General features: G+C 47.2%; 1 long non-coding RNA gene across 2 annotated transcripts; it reads right to left on the bottom strand.

The window, feature by feature from the left end:
- Window positions 1-575: 575 nt before the first annotated feature.
- Window positions 576-21,434, bottom strand: LOC147010581 (uncharacterized). Of its 2 annotated transcripts, none has more exons than XR_015052431.1 (3): window positions 21,024-21,434; window positions 4,534-4,711; window positions 576-3,487 (listed from the first exon to the last, which is right to left on the bottom strand). It is a non-coding gene; the product is annotated as an uncharacterized LOC147010581 (long non-coding RNA). The 2 variants fall into 2 exon arrangements; XR_015052430.1 differs by having other exon boundaries at window positions 20,994-21,433.
- Window positions 21,435-27,194: the final 5,760 nt, after the last annotated feature.

Here is a 27,194-nt window from a genome sequence, read left to right as displayed (position 1 = left end):
AACCGTGAATACACGGGGTCCACAAGTAGTGGAAACACAAATGTCGTGGTCCGACAGTGTATAATAGTGGGGCATGCTTGCACACTGCAAGCAATTACTTGGGGGCATCCCACATGCAAAAATAATAAATATAAGCTTTATATATTTGATGATGTGGTTTATGAGAGATTTATATTCAAGAGCACTAGGTTACAATGACATGCAAACAAAAACAAATGGAAAATGTTGCATATTCATAATTAACTTAATCAAACAATGACCAAAAAAAGGCAAGTCATGTGAACTAAAATGCAATATAATTAAATATGCAATATTTCAAGTGTGCTCTCATTACTATGATTACTGAGTAATTAACAACACTAGAAATACCCGCTCCCTTTGGGAGTGGCCTGGGGGTGTGGGGCATGTATATTTTCAGTCACGGCCATTAATCCCCCCTGTCTGCAGCAGGGGTTAATAAACCACTTGCATTGTGGCACATGTAAAGATGAAAATTGTGTCACCTCATCCCCCCCCCCCCCCCCCGGTTCATGAAAGACTTTGTAAGTCCATGAAATAATTTTAATTGATAGATTAACTGAAACTTTTCCTCTCACTGGGGACAGATATTTTTCCGAGTATAGTAAACCCTCAAATGTTGCAGGTTCTAATATGACTGGTTTCAACCAATCGCAGGCAACCTATTGTGTTCTGATTTCATTTCGACCAATCATGGTTTTTGAGCTGAGACATCATCTGCATCCTGTGGATGTACGATTATCTCCCATTAGGAGCCTCGTGTTGTTTCTCGTGCACTGTTTTTAATGAGCCCAAAGGTAACGTGATGGACAAAATTAGTTGTGCTCAACGGTCGTCTGCCTTATTTAGATAGAGTTTCATGAGATTACTAAACAATGGACAAATACATAGGGGAAAGGGATTTGAACCTGGGTTCCCTACAGCATGAGGCCTCAGATGAGAATACGACAGGAACAACCTTTGGGTTTGTCACAAACTCAACAATGATCTCCGATCTCAAACGTCATCTAATTAGCATCGCGGTAAAACTCTCTTATCCAGCATTTGTTGAGCATTTAAACATTTGGAGTTGTGGACATATCTTACATTTGTCACATTCTATAATGTCATTTTTTTTTCCCCCATGGCATGGGGATACAAAGGTGAAGGTCCAACTGTGTGCATGCTTGTCACATATTTGCCAAAGAAGGTTAAAGAAAACTTTGGCCTTCAGAACCTTCTCTCTGATAATATCTCACCGATGCATTCAAAAGGTTCCAAAAGTTATTTTTGCATCTCAATACAAAAACGTTTGAGATTCAAACCATGTTTGGAAATGTAGTTTGCTGCATTTTTCAAGTCTCAATAAAAAATAGAATGTTCAGCAAACATGAGACGTTTCACACCTTTCTGCCACCTGAAGGAGGCAAATTAAGTAATAATGGTGTAACTTGGGGAAAACAAAGTGTACACCTGGAAACTGAAGGACGGTACACCACCGTCCAGGCAGACGCTGTTCATCTGAAGAACACACCAGCTGGCTGGCAGACAGAATTAGAAAACCGGCCGAGACTATAAATTGCACCGAATATTGCAACAGGTGCTAAAAGGGCCTTACAAGGAAGTTGGCATTTGTCCGAATCATTGTTGAAGGATAGCAGGATGGGAATGAAAGTGTTTTAACTGAACAGAGTGGGGATTTAAATCCGTTATTTTAAGAATGAGTAATCGTCTCGTAAAAATTAGAATTTGAGCCGTTTTAGGTAATAAGGAAAAATGCAAATATTAAGGTTTTTCTGTATTACTATGGGTCAAGTGGTCCTCACATCACAGTTGTGGACGGCATTGACGTCACAATGTAGAGGATGCAACTTCCCAAGGGAGCACGACACAGACATTAGTGCAGGAGCTCAGGTATTCTTCAAAGAAATGGATAAGCTGATGAAAATGTCCATCAAGACAGTTGCAAGTGTATCCGCAGAAGAAAAAAAATGGAGAATATAAATTCATCATCAAATGGAAACTGATTACAAAAGCAACATGGTGATCACAAGGACAGTAGTCAGAGCCGTGGACAAATTGCGACGAAGCCATGTCCTCAAAACCATTGAACAAAATCATAACATTGCATACGATTGGGGTTTTTTAACCCGTTTTGCAAGCCCTTAAATTTTTATACAAAGTCGAAGCTCAAGAATGTGACGTCATGCAAAATATTCCATTTGGCCATTGCACATTCTTTTAAATGGATGGAAGGGTTCGTGGATGGTGAAAAACTCATGAATTTATCACGTGGACATCTCGAGGAGTTGTGGAGTAATTGGTCTGAGAAATGTTCAGATGCTCTGTTGCATGAAGACCGAGTGACATCTGGGGAATCTCAAATAGTCAACGTTTGAACAGGTTCAAGCTTTGAGAGTAGCTCCTGTATACCCAGACAATGCGAGGATATTTCAGAATTCCCAAGTCACCGTGTCGTCTTCATATATACCAATGGAAAAGAGAAGATCTCGACCATGACATCAGACGACTACCATCCTCCTTCATCCATCGTATGCTTAGCACTCCGGTGGGAAATGGGACCAAATATTGGTGAGAGTACTTGCAATCTGAGGTTGGTGCAGTTCCTTGCGTGTATGCTTGTGTAATGCTGTGCGATCTGTGCTGCTGTGTCACTTACACCAGAGGTGCCCATTGCCTTCCATAAGTTGACGCAAATTTATTTTAATTCAAGACAGGTGTCAGACGACCACCCATGATGGGATTTCATTTCCAAGAAAATTCCACATTGTATGGGATGGCGCAACCAAACTTGATCTATCTTAACCTGCATCTGCATGCATTTCCCACAACACACCATGGTGCAGTATTTGCTCTATAAAAGTCTCTTGTGACATGTTGAACAATGTCGCCCACCTGACATTGGTGCAACACTATATTGGTGACATTGGTGAGTGAGTGCCCTTTCCCCCCGACCAGCATGACTTTCAAATGACATGACTTGACTTGACTGACACAACTTTGCCCTACTGCTGACTATCAGGAATTGGTTTGAGAACAATAACTTAAAATCTTCATTGGTTTAACCCAGAAGCCAAAACGTAAACCCAGTTGGAACCGCTCTGGGACGTCATGCAACTCCACCCGACTTAGAGTCAACAGATCACAATCCACCATTGAACCAGCACTTGCCCTGAAGGAGGAATGGTGCCGTTTACTGCTGACAACCCCAACATTTGTCTCTCAGCAAAGGTTATGCTGGGCGGTTTGCTGTTCTCTTACCATTAGTCAGCAAGTGCAGGAATTAACAATTCGTTCAGCGTGCCGGCAATAACTCACTCACCTTCTCTTTATGAAAGACGCACCATGCATGGGACCTTCAACGTACAGCAACACTCCCAGTGCTGGAAGACGGCTCGTACAGCTGACCATCCTTCCGATGGACGGCATGCGCATCGATGATGTGAAACACCAGGGTGGCACTTTATAGCTGGGTCGAGATTCAAACACAGGTGAGACAGGTCAAAGGTGACTACACATACCTGAAGGCTTTCTTGTCAAACCTCAACTGATGTACGTTTCAGTAAAATTAAAATAAACTGGAGAATTCATAGAACACAAAATATGTAAAGGGTCTTTTCAACGCTTGCTTTGTGTTTCTGAGCACAACCTATATTTCCTACGAGCCGCCATTTTGTCTGAATCTCGATATTCCCCCGCCAGAGAGCGTGAGCACCAAATCTGATTCGTTGAGATGGTGTCAAATTGGGTAATATTTTGTCGAAGTACTGCTAAACTGAAGTTATTTGAAAGTGCCAACAAAGTGGCGTCAGGAAGGGCATCCGGCCATAAAACATTGCCTCAAGAAAAAGCCAAACCCCTGCACAGCAGGGAAAAATGGCTGTAAAAACGTTTTACAACAAAGTGATTTGTATTCCACAGTGTTTAAGTGTATAATTCAATTGATATAAAATAAAGATTTTGAAGGTTGTAGAAAAAAAATTTTTGGAACATTTCCATCATTGATGCAGCGTCTTTCACACCACCTTATTTAACATGTTGCATTAGTTATTTGTACCTGTTGTTTGTGTCCTTTATGACGTCACTAAAAAACCGTAAGTTTCCTGTTTTGAATGATTTTCAATTTTGTTTGACTGCCAGACTGGCGGACGGAGTAAGATAATTACCTAACCCCTGAGTGCGCACACACGATCGGGATGAGATTCCATACAATTTGCCAAATTCAGAGCCAAAGTACTATGAAACTGCAGCTTCCTCTTCCGATTCATGTTCTATCGTATTCAAAACGTAAAATTCAATTGAAATTAAGGCGTTCCCCGATCATAGAGTTACGCCTGTAGACAGACTGACAAAATGGACATATTCTGCCCCAGAATGCTTGAAGCATATGCGCAGGTACCCAGGGAAACGTCATTGTTCAGGGCATCATAATGTATATTGTGTGGAGAAGATAAATAGTTATTTACAATGGCTCACAAAGCTTCTGAAATAATCTGAAAATGCTTTGAAAAGTACCTGAGAGAAAGGGCTGTGCTTCTGTACAATGGAAGACTCGGAGAACTTTCTCAGCTCACCGAACGGGCTCTTGCTCGTATGGCATACTCCTGACCACGTGCAGTGCAAGGCCAAGTGGATCAGGGATGTGTGCAACACAAACCCCTGACAGATCGCCACCGATGAATGGACTGTGTATCTGGATTAACAACAATGGGAAGGACATATCTGGGGTTTTTGAATGTGCAGGGTAAGTTTAAAATGATATTTACTAATAATCATGTTGTGGGAGCTACAGTAGCAGTGAGGGCGATTATAAATGTATTGTTTGCTCAGTTCCAGGGCTACAAGATAAATTACACTAGATTTGTGTATCTCTTGCTAAAATGAGGTGTGTGTGTGTGTGTGTGTGTGTGTGTGTGTGTGTGTGTGTGTGTGTGTGTGTGTGTGTGTGTGTGTGTGAGTGTATGTGTGTGTGTGTGTGTGTGTGTGTGTGTGTGTGTGTGTAAGTTGCTATTATTGAAAGTTATCTCCAAACTTGGGTGGGTTTCAGGATATGGAACGGAGACCCACACGGTCTCACAGTATCCACCTCCGTGAGCTTGTTTGTGCGTGTCTATAATATGTATAATATGACAGGTATAATATGATGTGTTTGTGGGTTTTCTTATTGATCCACTGCAGCCACTAGCTTGCATTAACAGGAAATGATACAAAATCAACACCTGTCAATCTCATCCACGGATATTTCTCGCCATTCCTTTTTTTCCATGAATACTATTTTCATTCAGGAACAGAACAATTGTGGTTAACCATTTTGAAATTGCCACCGTCTCGTCTAAAAGCTGAAGATTACGTTTAAAAGACTTTAAATCACAGATTTCGCTCGAGCAACGGCAAGTTAAAAGTTCCCGGCAAGCAGAACCGAGTCAGTGTGAACACACACGCAGCGCATGTGCAAAAGCCCTCGTTTAGCGTTGACAAGTCACAAAGAAAGTTGCGTGTTGCTTCATCTCGTGTTGCTTCATCTCGTGTTTCACTTGAGTTCCAAATCTAAACCAAGGACACCGTCGGTTCACTTTTTGGCAAGTCTTGGATCAGCATTTTTGAGACTTGTGAGTGCAATTCCATCCGTCCTTGCATCAACTTTTCTGAACCTACGGCCCGCAATCTCGTAATCCTTGGAGCGTGCTGGCAGCAAGTCATAAACAACAGATCATATTATTTCGTTGTGCATTCCAGGGGTGATAAGGCGCCGTAGGAATTGATGGCAAAGAGGCAACAAGATGTGAATGTACATCATGTTCGACTACTTTACACCGAGCGATTGTGCGCAGAATCAGAGCGTTCGAGAAAAAAATAATCTGCGCTTCATTTGCTGTTCACCCTTTGCCTCAAGTGTGTGAAAATCAGGTCAAGTGAAGCAAAGACGAAACAGTCGGTCGATTGTCGTGCCCACTGAGCTCGTGTTCGTCATGACGTTCGTGGATAAAAAAAATTCTGGCATTTCCATTGCGGATTGTTAATCGTAACCGGTCTCGGTGCATCAGCATCAATTCCTTGGTACTTTCTCACGATCGAAGCAGCCTTTTCCCGAGTTAAAGAACCAAACCATTTTCTCTGTTCTTCACGCGATTTCATTCTATCTAATCGTCCAGTCGTTTTGATGCCGCAAGTACATTTGGAACAAGAATGATGATACCGTTTTTCTATCAGATTGTGTGAAATAATCTTTCACCATTGATTTGATTAGACAGAGCAATAAAAGCGTGCTGCTGGTTCGGGATAGAGAAAAATGAAGTGTGAACGAGCTGTTGTAAAACGTTGGTTCTGCATGTCATTACAGCGAAGCAGTGAATTATCGGAAAAGTTAAAGTTTTTATAAAGAAAGGTGGTCCTCCTTCCCCGCCCCCCTAACCCTGACAAAGTTTTGGAGTTGAATAGGATTTTTTTTTTGTGATTCATATGTACATTGAGGAAGTTCAACTTGGGGGAAGCAGGGTTGCATAAAGGGATGCACACTTACCTCCGAGCTGTCTCACCTGAGTTGGAATCTCATGTGCAGACCATCAGATGGACTTTAAATCAGAGGACCCATCTGCCAGCACTGATCTGTCAGTTAACGATCCTCCGTTTTATTAGCCCCCATTGGACTTCGTCGGAAATGGGGGCTTATGGGTTTAGTCTCGATTTTTGTGTCTGTGTGTGCATGCATGTGTGTGTGCATCCGCAACATCTCGAACATGTATGGACCGATTTTATTCATACTTGGCACAAAGACAACACATGATTAGTACACATATGCCCGTCATTTTTTTCCGAGATCAGATCCAAGATGGCCGACTGGGGGCCATTGTAGTTGTAAAAAACCTGATGTTGAACACGTCCTCAACCATTTCTCAGACATGCATTTCCTGATGTCATTAAAACTTCGCACTCAGATAAAGAATGATGACTTACATATGCACGTCAATTTTTTCGAGATCAGATCCAAGATGGCTGACTGGTGGCCATCTTTTTACTTAAATGTGCCCCGAACCATTTCTTGGACATGTATTGTCCAATTTTGTTTCAAGAGGGGTGGGGGGGGGACGCTAACAGCAGAGTTGAAGGCTAAGATAGAGGGAGACTTAGACAAACAATGGGTGTGGGGAGGAATGGGGGGCAGGAGAGGACATGGGGTGGACAAGATGGATACAGAAGAAAACTTCAAGAAGGGAAAACTGGAAAAATGGAAGGAGGGATTGAGGTGGTGTTAACGAGGGTGGAAAAGATCATGGTTTTGGATTGGGGTGAACTGAGATGGTGGTGAACAGCTGTCTTGAAGACATGGAGGGAAGAATGAGATTGAAGAGGATGTGGAAGCTCTATGAACTCTCTTGGCTTTTTCTCCAATTATGCACCTTTAGGGCACCAATCACGAAAACTCAACCACTCATAAAGCAAGAATGGAGGTCAGGCAGGGGTAACAGTTCATGGATTGTTATTTTAAAAAGGCACAGCAAATCGTCAAGAAGTAGTACACAATAAATACCTCACAGGTCAGCCCGGGCAGCACCGCTGATTGATAACCAGAGCATCCCAAACACATCAAGATGGTACTACTAGCTCTGCTAAGTGGGCAGCAGTTCAAAAACGAGGTTCGGCTAGTAATTTGAATGTGGGATCAATGGCAGGGAGAGGAGTCGAGGTGGTGGAGATGATGTAGAGGAGGAGGTTGGAAGTGTTGTGTGTGACGGTGACCAGATGGAGAGGAGTCAGGTCGATGTGGTTGGTAGAATACAAGCTGTTGCACGCGATGGGGATTTAAGGAGTAAATAGTGTGGGAATAATAGTATCGGAAGATATCAGCAAGCTCGTGGTCGGAAAGAGTGGAAAGATGGGAGGGATGGATAGTTATGGCATGGTTGTTGGTACAGAGGCAAATAGTTTGTGTTATGTCGGTGTATCGGCCACAAACAGGAAGGACTGTGGCGGAGAAGCAGGAATTCAGGGACGCACTGGAGATGACGATGGGAATGGTCGAGCTGGACGTGATGCTGTGCATAATGGCGGACATTTACGTGCATGTGGGAGTAGCGGAGCTGGGGGAAGAGGAATTTGTTGGTAAACGAAGAATAGAAAGGGTCAAGAGCTGGTGAAGCTGGTGGCGAGGAATGGGATGGCCATAGCTGGTTCATTCTTTCAAAAGCGGGAAAGCCAAAAGATTACCGAAGGAAGTGGACATCAAAGAACAGAACTGGATTTGGTGGTGGTAAGGAAGCGACACTGGTGGAAGGTTAATGATTGTAAAGCAGTGGAGGAAGAGCATCTTACCATGCAGCACAAGCCAGTGGTGTTTGTGGTGTGGATGAAGAAAAGGAGGGAAGTTAAGAGCAGGGGTCGGAAGATTATTAGGTGGGGGAAGTGTCGGGGAAATAACATCATTGAGTACAAGGAGAGGTGGAGAGCGAGGTATGAGCAACTTAGCGAAGCAGCGGAATGTTTGGAGCAATGGAAGAAGTACGGAGAGGCGTTTCGGGGAATTGCAGAAGTTTTGTGTGGGAGGATGCCAGGAAACGGTGCATCGTCAAGGAATAGAAACCAGGTATGGCGGACGGAGGAGTTAGCAAAGGCAGTTTGTGAAAAAAGGTTTGGAAGAGGATAGAGAAGATCAAGGAAAGGGGAAGGCAGGTGGATGCAGGGTTGCTACACCTGTATGGGCAGAAGAAGAAAGCAGCAAGAAGAGTTGTGGATAAGGTGAGGAATAATATGGACGAGGAAGTGTACAATGTGATGGAAGAGGATGGTGTGAAGATGATGATATATAAATTGGCTCGTGACAGGGATCAGGATGGTAAGGACATGAAGAGGAGGGGGGAGGCGGTGATTAGGGATGGTGGTGGGAGGCTAGTGACAGAGAGGGGGGCAGTATTGAAGGTGTGGGAAGGATACTTGAGAGAGCCGTTGAACTGGAAAGGAGACAACGGCGAGCTGGAGCTACCGTGTTATGGAGAGGGGAAAGTGGAGTCAGTTGAGATCACAGAGGAGGAAGTGAGGACAGCATTGAAGAGGATGAAGAAGGGAAGAGTGCCATGCATTGATGAGGTGTGCACAGAGATGATAATTGCAGCGGAAGGAGTCGGAGTCAGTTGGATGAAGAGGCTTTTGAACATATGCATGAGAGAGGGTTCAATTCCAAAGAAGTGGAGGACAGGGTTAATTGTGCTGATGTGGAAGGGAATGATCCAGGGAAGATGTTCAAGATCCAGGGAAGTACAGAGGTATTATGCTCCTAAGTCATGTAACAAAGGTGCTGAAGAGGATTCGGAATGGGAGGATAAGGAAGAGTGTGGATATGGAGATCGGAGAAGAGCAGCAGGGGTTTAGAAAGGGTAATGGGACGAGGATGGGATGTTCGCGTTAGACAAATGGTGGAGAAGAGGCTTGAGGTGCAAGGTGAGATGGCATTGGAATTTGTGGACCTGGAGAAGGATGAAATCACTGTCCCAAAAGAGATGGTGAAGGCAACACAGAGATGGATGGGAGTGCTGGGAGCAGAAGTTAGGTTGGTGGAAGGGATGCACAAGGGAACGAAGGGAAGAGTCTTAGTTGGTCCTGGGATGTCTGAGGAGTTCAGCATGAAGATCGATTTGAGGCAGGGAAGCGCTCTCAACCCACTCATGTTTATCATGGTGATGGAGCTGGTAAGCAGGAAGGCGAGTTTGAGGGGTAGTATGAGGAGGATGCTGTATGTGCACGATCTGGATGTTGTGGTGTAGAGTGGGTGGGAAAAGCAGGAAATACTGGGGGAGTGGAATGAGGCATTTGGGAAGCAAGGGCTGAAGATGAGTATGGAGAAGACTGAGGTGATGTGGGTCGGACAGCAGAGAAAATAAATATTAGGTTAGGGGGGAAGGAGATCAGACGGAAATAGGTTTGAGTATCTGGGGGGGGGAACAGTGAATGGGGATGGTAAGTCCGAGGCATAGGTGCAGAGGAGGATTTAGGTGGGTGCGAATGCATGAAGGAGGGTGGAGGGAGTATTGGCAGACAGAAATATATCAAGGAAATTGAAAGGGAAGGTTCTGATGTTGTGTGTAACGCCAGCCTACCTTTACAGTCTGGAGACAGTGGCACTGACAGAGAGACAACAACAGAGGCTACAGGTTTCCAAGAAAAACTGGGTCAGGAGGATTGTGTGTGAAGAGGGTGGATAGAAGGAGGATGGATGAACTGAGGGAGGAGATTGGTGTGCAGATGAGTTTGATGGAGAGATTGGTGAAATGGCGGCTGAGATGGGCTGTACACTTTGTGTGGATAGGGGAAGAGAGAATGGAAAAGAGAGCAGATAGGTTAAGGGAGCAAAGGTAGGAAGAAAAGAGGTCAACCTTAGTTGAGATGGGAGGATTGTGTGAGGAGGATTATCCATAAGGTAGGGGTGGTTGAAGAGTGGACAGAGATGGCTGAGGACAGAAGGGGTGGAGGAGGATCACGGTCAAGGCAGGGCAGAAGCTTGGTGCCATCAGACCTCACCCCTTAGAAAGGAAAGAAAACAAGAAAAGAACAACAACCAATATTCTCCAAAATTTTCCCCCAAAGTAATCCCAAGCAACGCAGATTTCTTGCCCGTTATCTTAGGGCCCGTTCACTCACTCGATAACAACACAGTACAAGGAATACAAATAATAACAAGAAGCGAATACTTCGATATCACGTGGCTGGGGGCAGTAAAAGTCTAGGTTAAGAATGATGAAACAATTTTGCAGTTATAAAATTTGAATGTAGACACGGTGAATTGGCATGCATGATGGGAAGAGTTGTGACGTTGGATAAATTTCTATTTTTCGCCCTCAGATCAAAGGGACGTACGAGGCCATAAGTGTGACAGAAGACGTGACAGAAGACACAGGACAGAATAGCCAATTATATAACAGCGCGATGTCGCCGCGCTGTAATAAGAACGTGAGGTCCATTGCAAACCCAGAGGCAAGCTGTGCAGGAATCTGGAAGCAGAGTTATCGGCAGCTCTCTGGTGCAACTCATCATAAAAAACTCCTCGATCTCTGTGATTGACCCTATGCACTAAGCGAGTGACGTCACAGCGGAAGGTAAGGCTCCGCCATATTGAGTGGCAAAAAATCATGGCCACCACGCACATGTCACGCGAACTTCTGGGCTATTTCCATGGATTATATGATATTTCTAAGAAGAGGTACTGCGAAAAACTGAAGCTGTGTGGTCTTAGTGAAGATCCTTATATTATTTCAAAGGACAAATGGACAACAGAAAGGAAATTTTGGCCTCAAATCGTTTTCCCTGACATCCATGTTGACCTTGTTGAAACGCCGAGTCCTTACACTCAAGCCAGCCTGAAAGCCTTCAAGAGTATGGACGCTTACTCGTATTATGTCGCCGGGTTTGTTCGTGACATAATCTCGACGAAGGTTGACAAGAACTGTAATATCGTGAGGTAAAGGTAATATAAGCCTGTTTTCTTTGATTTCACTAATATTGTATTCGTTGTTGCTCGTTTTGTTCAGCAACCAGCGTCACTTTTTTAACCTGACTGCTGCCACAAGTTAATTTCAAGTGAAGCGCTTGTCTAAATGCTAAGTTTGTAGAAAATCTTCGTTCGTCAGTTTTCTTACAGATACATTATATTTTTTTCCATGACAAACATCCGGTGTAATGCCACGCTGCTGTGGATATTTCCAAGTGCTGGTTTTTTTATGTATTATACATATCGATGTGACTTTCTGTAGTGAAAATGTTACACTGTTTTTTTTTTCAAATTTCTAAAATGATATTTAAAAACCTATTTAATTTAATCTGCGATGTAATAGCAATAAGACAAGTTTCGAGGAAACAACTCAGAACTGTGCGGGTTAGACAGCTGTTAGAAAGGCGATCACGCCCATCTCATTCTGTCAATAAAACGAGGGATATAATGTATTTTAATGATACAAATCAGACGATATTTTGTAACCACCAGCTATTAAATACCAACTACTGAAATAACGTATCAGAAATTCGTTACATACCGGAGACAAAATGAAGGCCACACAACCAGTCATGTTCGCCAGGTCGCCATTTTTCTCTTCTCAGAACCGATATCCAAAGATTTCGTTGGTCTACTTCGGCGGGAAAGAGGTAAAACTGCACTCCAGAGCCTTTAGTATATCGCTGAGTACATCCCGGGGCACAACGACTCTAACCCATTTGCAGAAAAAAAAAAAATCGCTAGAGAACATTGTACTTTACGGTACTTCGACATATCGACGGTCCCCTGTGCCAGTGCGCATGCACAGCCTGAGCCGGAGCCAGGGATGTTGTGGGTGTTTCAACCTGTTCAATACTTGTTTGATTATTGTCGTTCCACGCCAATAAAGTCAGGTCAGGTATGGGAGCATGTGCCAGAACAGCGCGTCGCTGCGTCCACTTTCCGTCGGTACTCCAGGGGCCTCCGTCTGGCCATCCCCCAGGCAGATGCCAGGCCCATCCCCATCTCCTTGAGATGGTGGTCAACCTGCTGCAACCATGAGGCACGTGGTCGGCCCACTGGCCTCCTCCACTCATGAGACTCCCTCGCTGAGAGAATCTGGTGAGCAGGATCAGCATCAGGAAAACGAGCCACATGTCCATACAGCCGCAACTGATGCTCACGGACTATGCAGGTAACAAATCTCATCCGAGTCTCTCTCAGCAACCGCTCGTTGGACACAAAATCCGACCAGCGATAGCCAAGGATTCTCCGAAGACACCTGGTACCAAAGGAATTGAGTCTCCGTCTCAGATCCTTGGTCAGAGTCCAAGTCTCGCACCCATAGAGCAAGACTGGAAGTACCAAGGACCTGAAGACTCGGACTTTCGTCCTCCCGCACAGGTACCGGCAGCGCCAAACCCCATGATCCAGTGAATCCATGACTCCCCAGACGTCTATTGACCTCTGACTCGCAGCCAGCAGAGACATGAATATCACTGCCAAGGTAAGTGAATCTCTCCACGAACTCAACATCCTCACCACAAACAGACACAGACAGGACAGCAGCATCCAAGATGTCACCGAAAGCCTGGATCTTAGTTTTGACCCAAGAAACCCGTAATCCCAGCGGCTCCGACTCTTCATTCAGCACCTCGAGGGCCCCCAAAAGGATGTCTAAAGTCTCCGCAAAGATGACTGCATCGTCTGCAAAATCAAGGTCCGAGATCTTGACATTCCCAAACGATGCACCACAACTTGATCTCTCCGACATCCTCCCTAAAATCCAGTCCATACAAGTGCTGAAAAGTGTGGGGGCAAGTACACATCCCTGACGAACTCCAGTAACAACTGGAAATAAGTCAGAGGTGGTACCACCACACTTCACAGCACTCTCAGAACCAGAGTAGAGTTCAGACATCAGATCGATCAGTTTTGGTGGCACCCCACGAAGACCAAGAATCCTCCAGAGGACATCCCGATTCACTGAATCAAACGCTTTACAGAGATCAACATAGGCTGCAAGCAGCCCCTGCCGAAACTCTCGTCTGCGTTCGGTGAGGACACGAAGGGCAAGGATACGGTCAATCGTTGACCTCTTTGGTGTAAAGCCTGACTGCTCTGGACGCTGGTGCTCAAGCAGATGGTGGCGAACCCTATCAAGATTTATCCGAGCAAAGACCTTGCCCGGCACTGAGAGCAGCGTCACCCCTCGGTAGTTGTTGCAGTCTTGGCGATCACCCTTCCCTTTCCAGAGAGGGACAACAAGGCCCCTCTTCCAGTCAGTTGGGATGATGCCTGTGTTCCAGGCAGAGCATAAAACTGCATGCAACGACACGAGTGCAGCATTTCCACCAGCCTTGAGAAGTTCGGTATGGATGCCACAAATCCCTGGAGCTTTGCCCCGTTTCAATTGGTTCACCGCAGCCCGTGTTTCCACAAGCGAAGGTGGACCACAGTTGATTCGTGGGTCAGCAACAGGGATTGTAACACCCTTGACGTCCAACTCGACAGCTGGGGGATCAGCCTGGTACAACCGCTCAAAGTAACCGGCCCAGCGGGCCTTTACTTCAGACTCCTCTGTCAAGAGCCTACCACTCTCTGCTCGAACTGCAGTGCTCCGAGGGATGGGCTTGGATGAACGTAATGCGCGAATTCCCCTGTAAGCGGGACGAGAATCACCTGTCCACAGGTGATGCTCTACCCCCTCACAGATTCCTCGCACATAGGCCTCCTTGTCCACCCTCAGTGCACGTACAGTTTTACGCCTCAGCTCCCTGCCATTCAGCCTGGCCCTGCGACTCTGGTCAATGGTATCCAGTGTCCCTTGAGAGACAAAATTCTTCTTTGCCCTGCGGTGAGTTCCAAGGCATCCACTGGCAACATCAAGGACGGTGGTCTTAAAGGCGCTCCACAACTCTTCAGGACCCCCCAAAGCACCCAGACCCCCCAAGTGTCCACTCAGCCTGTTCGCAAACTCCTCAGCTACTCTCTCATCCCTGAGCTTGGCAACATCCAGCCTAGGCTGGGATGGTACCATTCTCCAGGATTTAAGGTGCAGCTTTAGAGTTGCTACAACAAGCCTGTGGTCAGTATTGAGGAACTGAGCACTCCGGTAGACCCTGCAGTTCTGGATCATCCTCCAACGACCGTCAATGAGGACATGGTCAATCTCCTTTGCCACACCGCCAGCGTTGGAATACCAAGTCCAGCGATGAGCTTGTGGGCGCTGAAACCATGAACCAGCCACCCTAAGTCCATGACTTCTTGCAAAGTCAAGGAACTTAGTGCTATTCTGGTTCATAGTTCCTGACCCATGGGGACCAACACATACCTCATAACCATCCCTATCAGTTCCAGTCGATGCATTGAAATCCCCAAGACTAGAAGTGTATCTCGTCTGGGGCACTGATCAACCACAGACTCGAGCATGGCGTAGAATGCATCCTTCACGGTGAGATCACTCGCCTCAGTCGGAGCATAAACAGAGACCACGGAAATGACACCTAAGGAGTGACGAATCCTTAATCTCATAATACGCTCGTTGACCGGTGTTACCTCAATTATCATTGGGGTCAGCTTATTGGACACAGCTACAGCAACTCCTTGGGTATGGTAACCATCAAAGCGACCAGACCAATAGTAGGTGTAACCACCCACCATTATCTCGCCGCAATCCGGTCTCCGAACCTCAGAGAGAGCTGCAATCCCGATGTCCAAACGCTTGAGCTCAGATGATAACAGAGACAGGTGATCATCCTCTCTTAGGGATAGGACATTCCAGGCACCCACCCGAAGGGACCGCCTCAGGTTAACCCAAGGAGACCGCCGTCTGGTGGACGACACCTCAGCACCACTCCAACACACTCTCCCGCAATCTGACCCAGGGATGTTACCCCATGGTTTCCCTCCTATCAAAGATTGGGGGTCCCGAAGGCTTTGCCCCAATCCCGTCATCCGGTGAGCTGCCCTGCGAAGGGAAACTGCACAGGAGGTACTCCCACGGAGTGGGTTTTCAGATTTTTTTGCGTTTTTTGCGTTTTGCGGAATGAAGGGTTTTACGGTGGCCGGAGTGCAAATCCTGCCACCAACCTCCTAATAAGAAGTAACCCAACTGCAGGAGGACGTCCGCAGACACAGTTGGGCACTAGATATGGATGGCCGTTGGCTCACAAGGAGCTCCTCCGCCCTTTGATAGGTTTTGTTTTTAATCCTGCTGGGTGTCCATATCCAAACACCCCCCTCACCAGAAAACCTGGTGGGGGAGACGGTTTAGTCGCCGACAACCCGACCATGGAACAGGTTAGTACAGGTTTACATGGTACCTGTAGCAGGTCACAGATCGAACCTGACCTGACATAGGGGTCCTGACAAACACCCAATAAAGTGGTCGAACAAATTGAACTCTGTTCTTATTTATAATCAAACAACTTGATGCAGTCGAGTAATGATCGTCGGTGCTGAGGAGGACACGACTGGGTGAAAACGGACCACGAGAACGTCGACAGTGAGTTTGGATTTCTCGGGTACTGTACCCAATCTTCGCCCCCAGGACACTGTACACACGTGTGCATCACCGAAAATAGAACGTTTACTCCAGAATAACTGTTCCTCTGGCGCCGGTGGAAGCAGAGTGCCCGATCGAGGGTTGTGACTATATGGCTACACACGCAGAGGCGGCAGTGGTGGCGGCCATGTTGAGTATACACGCCACTGTGCACGTCGCCGCCCCCAGGGCGGCGAGCTCGAATGCCAAGATGGAGAAACTCAAGCGTCCCTCCATAGCACTGGCCGGAACGGGCGAGGCCTGGTCGTACTTCATAACCCGCTGGGGCGAATACAAAACAGGTACTAAGCTTGTCGGACCCGACATAGTCACGCAGCTACTGGAGTGCTGTGAGGAGGAGCGGAGAAAGGACCTCACTCGCGCGGCGGGTAGGAGCCTCGTGGGCAGCGATGAAGAAGACGTCCTCGCCACCATGAAGGCGCTCGCCGTCCGGACGGAGAACACGATGGTAGCTCGAGTGGCCCTGTCTAACATGGGGCAGGGACACGAGGAACCCGTCCGGTCGTTCCACGCCCGCATCAAGGGGCAGGCGGACACGTGCAAGTATGAAATGAAGTGCACCAAGGCGGGGTGCGATCAGGTCAACGACTTCACGGAAGAGATATTGCGCAACGTGGTTGCCCGTAGCATCGCGGACCAAGCAATACAACTTGACCTACTCGGTGAGAAGAACCAGGACATGCCATTAAAGGACATGATCGAGTATATCGAGGCCAAAGAGTCTGGAAAACGCTCGGCATCGCGCCTGCTTGACACTCAGAGCACGGACGCGATCAGTAGTTCGTATCGGCGGGGAAAGCGACAGGACGTCCGCGCCAGAGTAGGAGCCAGGCCGGAAAAAAGGAAGGCCAAGCCCGAAGGAGTATGCATCTACTGCGGCGAGGTGGGCCACGGCAAAATGCCTCAATGGCGCGCCAGACGCGCCGAGTGCCCCGGATACGGTAAAAAGTGCCGGAAGTGTGACCGCCAGAATCAGCTCGACAAGGCGTGCCTGGGCGGCCGATCGGCAAGACCCCCATCTAAGGAGACCGACGGGATGTACGACGAGCAGACGGCAGCCTTCGTCGAGCTATGCACGGTCACCATGGCCAGCACAGAGGACGAAATACGCACGCTTCCCCTCGCTCACCACCTGTACGATGATATGTGCGATAAGTGGATGAAACGCATATCCGACCCGCAGCCATACGTCAACCTCACTCTCACCAACAAGCGCGAGGATTACAAAGCGCTGGGTTTTAACCTCCTGAAACACACCCGCGCGGTAACCCTACCCGCTATGGCAGACACGGGGTGCCAGAGCTGCCTGATCGGCATTAAAGTCGTCCAACAAATGGGCCTGAGTACTGAGGACCTCATACCTGTATCCATGACCATGAAGGCCGCAAACAACAAAGGAATTCGTATCCTCGGAGCCGTGGTAGTCAGATTCGCCGGTAACAGTGACGATGCTCGGAGATTGGAGACGCGCCAAATCGCGTACGTGACGGACTCTTCAGACCGCATATTCCTCTCCCGCGCGGCCTGCATGGACCTGGGAATGATCTCGGACAGATTCCCGACACTCGGAGAGGTGAATCTGACGACCTCGGAATTGTGCGACTGCCCGCGACGCGCGGAGCCGCCGACCAAGCCGACCGCACTCCCATGCCAGCGACCGAGGCCAACAGAGAGGCACTACAGTCACATTTACCCAGGATGTATGCTCAGAGCACATTCAACACGTGCCCACACCAGCCACTACTGAGAATGACCGGCCCGCCACTACGTCTTATGCTCAGTGAGAACGCGACACCGGTTGCCCATCACACTCCCATTTCTGTGGCCATACATTGGCAAGATGAGGTAAAAGCAGGCCTCGACCAGGACGTTCGGCTCGGCGTGTTGGAGGAAGTACCCGTCGGCACGCCGGTGACATGGTGTCACCGCATGGTAATTTGCGCGAAAAAGAATGGCAAGCCGCGACGCACCGTCGACTTTCAGGCCTTGAACAAGCATGCGCTCCGCGAGACCCACCACACCCAATCCCCGTTCCACCAGGCGAGACGCGTACCTAACGGGAAGCGCAAGACAGTATTCGACGCATGGAACGGTTACCATAGCGTCCGCCTACACGAGGACGACCGCCACAAGACGACCTTCATCACTCCATGGGGGCGCTACCGGTACCTATCTACCCCACAAGGGTATATGGCATCGGGGGACGGTTACTCACGACGATACGATGAGATAGTCGCGGACATTGGTAACAAGACCAAGTGCGTAGATGACACGCTACTATGGTCAGACACGATTGAGGGGAGCTACTTCCAGGCGGTCCAATGGCTGGATATATGCGGCCGGAATGGAATCATCCTCAACCCGGAGAAGTTTGTCTTCAGCGCACCCACGGTGGACTTCGCGGGCTTCACCATCACCATGACCGACGTGCGACCGTGCAGCCGCTACTTGGAAGCAATCCACGATTTCCCACAACCGCGTAACATCACCGACGTCAGATCGTGGTTCGGGCTTGTCAACCAGGTGGCATACGCCTTTAGTATGGCCGAACGAATGCAGCCATTCCGGAAGCTCCTGAAAAGTGGAGAACGCTTCCAGTGGTCCATGGAGTTAGAGGACATATTCCGCGAGTCGAAAGACGTGATCGTACAAGAAATCGAACACGGTGTCCGCATATTTGACAAAACTAAGCCAACATGCATCGCCACGGACTGGTCGAAGGAGGGAATCGGATTCTGGTTGCTTCAAAAGCACTGCCGATGCGTGCCTGTTAGACCATTCTGCTGCACTGATGGATGGAAAATAACCCTGGTCGGCAGCAGATTTACACATGCGGCAGAATCCAGATACGCGCCCATAGAGGGCGAGGCTCTCGCAGTCGCGGATGCCTTGGACAAGGCGCGCTACTTCGTACTGGGCTGCGAGAACCTGATCGTTGCGGTAGACCACAAACCACTGCTGAAACTCCTTTCGGACAGAGCACTTGACGACATACCCAACCTCCGCCTCAGGAACCTCAAGGAGAAGACCCTGCGTTATCGCTTCCGCATCATACATATCCCGGGCATGAAGAACAAGGCGGCAGATGCCATGTCGCGCAGGCCGGTCGGCACCACGCGACCTCCACTCATGAACCTTCCAGATGACAATGCCACCATAGCGACCCACCTCCAACCAAGCACGCACACTGACGTCCTGTCTCTCCTACGCCAAACTGAGCCGGAGTATGATGACGATGTCGAGGAGGACAACTTGACATGGTGCGCCACGGGCCTCGAATCATTGCGATCAGTAACATGGGATCGCGTCAGGGAAGCCACCAGCAGCGATGGCGATATGCACATATTGGAGGGAATGACAATGAACGGCATCCCCGACTCAAAAATCGAGATGCCAGAGACAATTCGCGACTATCACCAGTACCGCGAGAACATTACATCGACAGATGGAGTGATCCTATACAAGGACCGAGTAGTCATACCACCCTCACTCCGCGGTGATGTGTTGAGCGCCCTACACGCTGCCCACCAGGGCGTATCAATGATGACCGCCCGCGCAGAATCCTCTGTATTCTGGCCAGGCATGTCGGCCGACATCAGCTATGCAGAGAGCGATACTACAATATCGTAACACGCCTGACCCTGACACGAAGATCTCCCCGGCAATGTGCGTCTTTGGCCGCCCGATACGCGATTTCATCCCAATTATCCCCGGGAAGTACAGACCGCACGACACTTGGCATGAGACCCTGAAAGCGAGGGAGGAGGCCCTCCGCAAACGTCATATCCGCACAGCCGACACCTGGGCAGAACACACCAAACGCCTTCCGCCACTTGCTGTAGGGGACCTAGTCCGCGTACAGAACCAGACAGGATTCCACCCCAAAAAATGGGACAAAACAGTCAGTATCGTGGAGGTACGCCAACACAACCAACACGACCGTGATCAAGATCGACGGCTCGGGCAGAGTCACACTTTGGAACAAGAAATTCCTGAGCAGGTTTAGCCCAGTTCGCAATGACCAGCTGCCACCCCGGTCTATCTATGATGATCTAGCAACCCACATCACTGTACCTGCACCCGTTGTAACACCGCAACTGCCTGACCTCGACAGCGAACCCGTGACATCTGCGACGCCAACGGGGCCCACGCCGGCACTGACGTCAGTATGCACACCCCGGCGCAAGACGACACCCGTTTCAGACACGCCAGCAGCACCAGGACGAGGCACACCGAGGCGCGCGATCCTTCAGACGCCACCATCGGCCCCTGAAACCCCGAGAGCCCCATCCCCACTGGGGCCCGATGTGACACCACCAGCACCAGCACCAGCAATAGGTCAACGCCGATCCACCAGAGCGACCAGCGTGCCTGCCTGGCACAAGGACTACTCCATGGAATAGTCGCACGATGGGCGATATCAACTTTTGTTCATTCATTAAACTTAATATTTTCTCAGCCTTTATCTATTAACATAATAAAGACTCGGAGGGAGATAGAGAACATTGTACTTTACGGTAATTCCACATATCGACGGTCCCCTGTGCCAGTGCGCATGCGCAGCCTGACCCGGAGCCAGGGATGTTGTGGGCTTTTCAACCTGTTCAATACTTGTTTGATTATTGTCGTTCCACGCCAATAAAGTGGTGGAACAAATTGAACTCTGTTCTTATTTAATCGCTTGCTTGGAGATAACGGTGTAGTTGAAGTGGAGACTATCGGTTGTTATGGACGCGGTAATACTTTCTTGCCACTCAATATGGCGGAGCTGCCACAGTCACGTGACCGGTGACGTCATCTGAATAAGCCCTCTTTGCTCTGGGGAAATAAATGTTCACAGCTGTGGCACCCTCAGAGATTCTTCCTGCCGATATCAGGCGCTCTCCTCCAATGTTATTGTCTCTATCTCAGCTTTTACGTCGATCTCAAAAGCAGCAGTGATGACCAACCCACCTCTCTGCAGAAGCCGCGTCGCCAACTGACCTCAAAATAGCTCCCTCTCCTCCAAAGCAGCTGTTAACGATCAATGGCACACGCGATCGACTCGCGATCTGGCCTTGTGCTGGGCCCGTTGAGGCCTGAGGAAGCTTCTGTGGTGATGCAATTGCCGACTTCCTCAATGCTGTTTCGTCCCGACAATCAGCTCCTGTGGTGAGGCTTCTTGCCGACTTCCTCAATGCAGATTCGCCATACCTGTATGTTCTTCATGGCTTGAGCTGCAACTCTCTCTACTCGTGTGCACTTTGCAAAGGCATGCAAACAGAGGACGAGAACATTAGAAACGTGCTGCCAGAGGTTGAATAGGGAAAAACAAACATCTCACTGTACATACGCAACGCATATCTGTTGCACAAAGAGTACCTTACGCTTACCTAAACAAATGCGATGAAATAACTATCATTCCAATAAACAGCTTTATTAACCCCTAGAGACCATTCCCACAACAATATATGATAATTTTGGATATTAATGAACACCATTCCTGTTAGTACATCATTGTTTACTCGCAAGTTATAAATTCAAATAATTTATCGGTGCTTTGTTTAGAAAAGCAATACGTCGTGACATGTGGAAAGTTGATACAAATTATGTACATCACGTTCGTGATGCATATCAAGAAAAAAAATTACAAATACAATGATAATGACAATGGATATGATTACAGGCAGAGTGCTTCATCAATGTGTGTGCCGTCCCTCGGATGGACATTAAACTGGGCGTTCCATCCGCCAGCATTACTTTGTGGATGTTAAAGATCCCACGCTGTCCTTCGCGAATAGTAGGCAAGCTATTGCCGGCACCCTGAACAAATTACAAATTCATGCACTAACTCGTTAGTCAAACATCAGACCTGGCCAAAACCCTTCCCCGGCCAACCCCACAAGAACGTGGGAATAATTGTGCCTGTTAAAGAAGAAGAAGAAGAAGAAGCAAAAGAAGAAGAAGACTGTCATATCACAGGTTCATCCCAATAGGCATCTCCAGCAGTGTGACCACTCCTTGGCTTTTTTCACAAGATCTTGGTTATTCGTTGTTCACCTTGGCATCTTGGTTTTCTATAGGTTTTCTTGGCGTATAGGTTTTCTATTATCATTGCTTTTCAGAAACCTTGTGAATACTTGGCTTTTTTCATTGGCTCACCTTGGCATTTATGAAAATGAGGAGTGGTCACACTGATCTCCAGTCTTGGCCCTGAGGGTGCATTTACCGATAATATTTGGGATAAATTATGAAATAGATTGGTCGAGCCTGCCGGATAACTTAAATGACAAGGGATGGAAGCTGTATCTCCTGACATAAGGAGAGCAGAAATTGCTCATTTGTCCATTTTATGAGAACATCAGACAGACAGGTATGGAAGGATGGCCTCGAGGGATGTATACTCGCTCTGAGCCATCCAGCCTGGGTTTGAATCCCATCCCAGTTATAAACTGTCATCCTGGTGTCGCGCAGGTAATGTGATGCATCAAGGTGTGTGCCGTCCCTCAGTTAAACGTTAAACTGGGCATCCCGTCTGCTGGCATTAGTTGGTGGACGTTAAAGATCCCACGGTGTCCTTCGCAAAGAGTAGGCAAGTTAGCGACGACATCCTCAACAAATTATAAATGCATGCACAAACCTACAGGAGGTATTGTCGTGGGGCAACTTAGCTAAAAATAGCATAACGATTGTGCATTTTGTGAGGAAAGCACCAAATTTGGCACACTGGTAGTCTAACATATTATGAACAGATTTGGATATTGGGCCATCTCAAATTCAGCCGCTGATGGCTGTGGCAGCCATTTTCCACTGCCATCAAAAATTTTGAGATGGCCAAATATCCAAATCTGTTCATAATATGATAGGCTACTAGTGCGCCAAATTTGGTGCCTTCCTCACAAAATGCGCAATTGTTATGCTAAGTTTCCCCACTATTGCATCAATGGCACAACTGCGCCCCCCCCCTTCCCTCAGCCAATGATGTAACTCGCAGCCACCTCCTGAATACGAAAGAAGAATAAGATGAAAAGACAGTTAAAAAAACAACATAGGGTCAATACTCCTGGGCACTCACCTGGTAGCGGCTAGATAAGATAACCAGGAAACCACTGGTAGGCATAGATGACCCACAAAAGATGTAATGGGGAAGAAAGTAAATACCTATGGATTTATTTATTTATTTAATTGCCATGAACAAACTTTGGTACACCATGGGTGATAAAGGTTGTGGTGAAGTTTCATCGGAATTGGGTGTGTAGTTTCTGAGAAGAAAGCAAATACCTCTTTTGGGGGGGCAACCCCCCTGCATAGCCCCTTAGACCCTGATTTTGCTAATGTCATGAACAAACTTTGGTACACCATGGGTGATATAGGTTGTGGTGAAGTTTCATCGGAATTGGGTGTGTAGTTTCTGAGAAGAAAGCAAATACCTCTTTTTGGGGGGGGGGCAACCCCCCTACATAGCCCCTTCGACCCCGATTTTGCTAATGTCATGAACAAACTTTGGTACACCATGGGTGATGAAGGTTGTGGTGAACAAACTTTGGTACACCATGGGTGATGAAGGTTGTGGTGAACAAACTTTGGTACACCATGGGTGATGAAGGTTGTGGTGAACAAACTTTGGTACACCATGGGTGATGAAGGTTGTGGTGAACAAACTTTGGTACACCATGGGTGATGAAGGTTGTGGTGAACAAACTTTGGTACACCATGGGTGATGAAGGTTGTGGTGAAGTTTCATCGGAATTGTTTGTGTGGTTTCAGAGAAGAAAGCAAATACCTATTTTGGGGGGCAACCCCCCTCCCCCCATAGATAGCCTTAGACCTCGATTTTTTTTAATGGTGTGAACAAACTTTGGTAGATCATTGGTGATAAATGTTGTAGTCAAGTTTCAACAGAATTTCATGTGTAGTTTCTGAGAAGAAAGCAAAAATACCTATTTTGGGGGGCAACCCCCATCGACCCCCCAATAGGGCCCGATTTTTTTTTTAATACTATGAGCAAACTATGGTAATTCGACCGTGATGAACGTTGTGGTGAAGTTTAATCGAAACTATTTGTGCATTTTCAGAGAAGTTTCAAGGATTTGCGGACGGACGGACGGACAGACAGACGGACGCGTCATCGAACCAACATGGCATTATGGGATATGTCCGAAAATCCTCCATAATGACGTGCTGGTGAAGGTTCTCTTGATACCTCTGTCTTCCCATCTGAGCATGCAGTTCATGATGCTCGGACGTTCGGTTCATATTTCATAGACAACACCGATTTGTCCATAATTGCCTCCTCATGTCCTTGTAACTGATGAAAACCATACAGATGCCTTCTCATGTCGTTGTCCTGCAGGTGACACATCACGACACATGTACGAGTTTCTCCACGGTTCATGAACCACGGCAGGAGAAAGAATTTTACCCCTCAATGGCTTTTGTGTGACCTCCCTCTTGCGACGTTCGACTAATATTACATTGAATCCAAATGAGGCCCAAGATGGCGTTGGGTGATGTAATAAACACGATTTGAGAGGCATGACCGATCCATATGTGAGCTGGGCCATGAACCACCACCGCGTGTTGTGTTTCCATTTCAACAACATCTCTGAACAATTAATGTGATATGGTGGAAATGAAATTCAAGGCGGTGTATTGGCTGTGCGCTCCATTCAGTCTATTTGGACTCTTGGTTAACTATATTATTGTACAGGCACAGAAATAGTCGATTATCGGAAATAATCGGTCGACAATCCTTTGCGGCATGGAGGAGAAGATATAATTTCATTCCAAAGCTTTGCCTTGAAGATGTTAACATCGTCCAGGTCTGATCGGCACCGTTGAACTGCTTCGGAAACGGGAATGATTATGAGCGGTTTGAATTTGTCGCCACCAAGCGCCATCTTGGGACGCCCACTCGAGGCAGATATATTTTTGACTCGCGTGAAAAATTCGAGGGAGATCTTGAATATTGAATGTTGATTTTGAGTTGAAAGTCATCGTGGATGTGAATTAACACTTTCTCAAGTAAACAGCAAAACGCAACATGTGCCGTGATGAATCATTCACTGGGCCTAGCAACATGGCGGCGTATGTGTAGATAATGGGTTGTGCGGTTGTGACACAATGGTGCATGCAACGCGAATCCTTACTATAACACACGGACCGGAGTTTGTTTGTCGGACCACCCCTACAGTCTGGCGCAATTGCATCCAGACTTGCTGCAGAGGATTCGCATAGCCCTAATTAATGTATTGAGGTGTTTTTATCTTTGCCAGTGGTCTTGGGGGCGGGGTTGAAGGGGGGGGGGGCAAGTTCTCCATGTAAATGTGTATCGTGTAGCGCCGCCTCCAGGTGGGGGAGGGTATTACAAGTCTCCACCATTTACAGTACAGTATTCGTGTCCCCACATTTTCCAGTGCAGTGAGGTGTTTTGAATTACTAGTGCGTGGTCGTACGTGCAAAAAAAACAAAAAACATTTCAAACCATGTGCCAGAAACAACAACCACACAGGCCGTTCCTTCGCTCTCGTAAACGACGACTGCATTGGGGCATTGTGTTTATCTATAAATGCGCGTAAGAAATCGAGAAATTATTAGAATACACGAAGTCATCACTTTCTGGAAGTCCGTACGTTGTAACCTGAAATGGGGAACGCAGCTGAGGATCTCTTCCCCAACGGCCACGCCCACGCAGCAACGTGTCCTGTCATTGGTTTGGAAAATAAATGGCCATAACTTGGGAACCATTTGTCCGATTAATATCAAAGCTTGAAAAGGCACATACTCAGGTCCCCAGCAATATATCTGGCAAGTTTCAATTAGATCGGACCAGTGGTTGGTGAGAAACAGCGGTCACAAACACATACACACACACACACACACACACACACACACACACACACACACACACACACACACACACACACACACACACACACACACACACACACACACATTGTTGGAATTATAGATAGATAAGCAGAAGGTATGTTTTTGCTTCATGCATATAACCAAAGTTTTTTTTTTTTTCCTACACAGCTGTCACTTGCCTATACACCGCCCAAATAAAAGCATGCGTCAGAAGAACGTGTTGCATGCTTGGAACAAGATTGTCCGCAAGGCGGGTACTCTACTCACAGCCATAATCCTTCCAGTTTTCATATATATATATATATATATATATATATATATATATATATATATATATATATATATATATATATATATATATATATATATATATATATATATATATATCGAGTTCAACGACCCGCAACCTTTGAAGCATCTGCCAAGTTGTTGTTGTTTATGAGCGGACCAAAGAGTGACATCATGCTCTGCTCGACTCACACTCATTTGTTCCTCTTTTTTTTTTGTCCCACCTGTGGAACCAACTTCCACATCCTCTTCAATCTTATTATTCCCTCCAGGTATTCAAGACTGCTGTATTCACAACCATCTCAGATCGTCTCCAATCAAAAACTATGATCTTTTTTTTAATCCTCGTTAACTCCTCACCACACCCGTGCTTTTTCCACTGTTCCATCCTTACAGTTTACTTTTGAATCCATCTTATCCACCCATGTATCCTCTCTCCTGCCCCCCCCTCCTTTCCTCCCCTCACAAATTGTTTGTCTGTCTTCCTCTGTCTTGGCCTTCAATTCTGCTGTTGGTGTTTCCCCCCTCTTCCTTCTGTTCCTTTTAAGCCTGGTGTTGGCTTAAGACGGTAGGGTCTTGAGTTTGAGTCACTCTCGGCCATTGAAACAACACCGGGTGAGTTGACTCGGCCTAGCATCCTTCTGAGGTCAACAAAACGAGTACCAGCTTATTGGTAATAGGGGCACTGCATCAGGGGCACAGCACACTTCCAGAAAAACGATGCTACCAGCAGTCCCAGGATATATATGAAACAACAACTGTTCCTTTTGTCCTGTTGTGTCCTGATCCGTTCAGTGCACCCATTTAAGCACCAGCTCTTCCATGAGCCTCGACGATGGATACAAAAAAAACGTTTTGTTGGAGTGTTTACCTAAGTGCATAAAGGAGAACTCAAACGCTCAGAACCACCTTAACGCCAATCTCAACCTACCGAGCTGAAGTGTACATGCGCCAATCTAACCCTCGATACGCTACAAAATAGATATGATGTGTCTTTTTCCGATTTCCGAATTATAA

Source organism: Eptatretus burgeri, chromosome 16 (genome assembly GCF_056783735.1).
Source record: "Eptatretus burgeri isolate ZD-2024b chromosome 16, Ebu_testis_v1, whole genome shotgun sequence".
NCBI lineage: Eukaryota > Metazoa > Chordata > Myxini > Myxiniformes > Myxinidae > Eptatretus > Eptatretus burgeri.
Note: the sequence above shows the minus strand (reverse complement) of the source record. Positions and strands in the feature narration are given on the sequence as shown.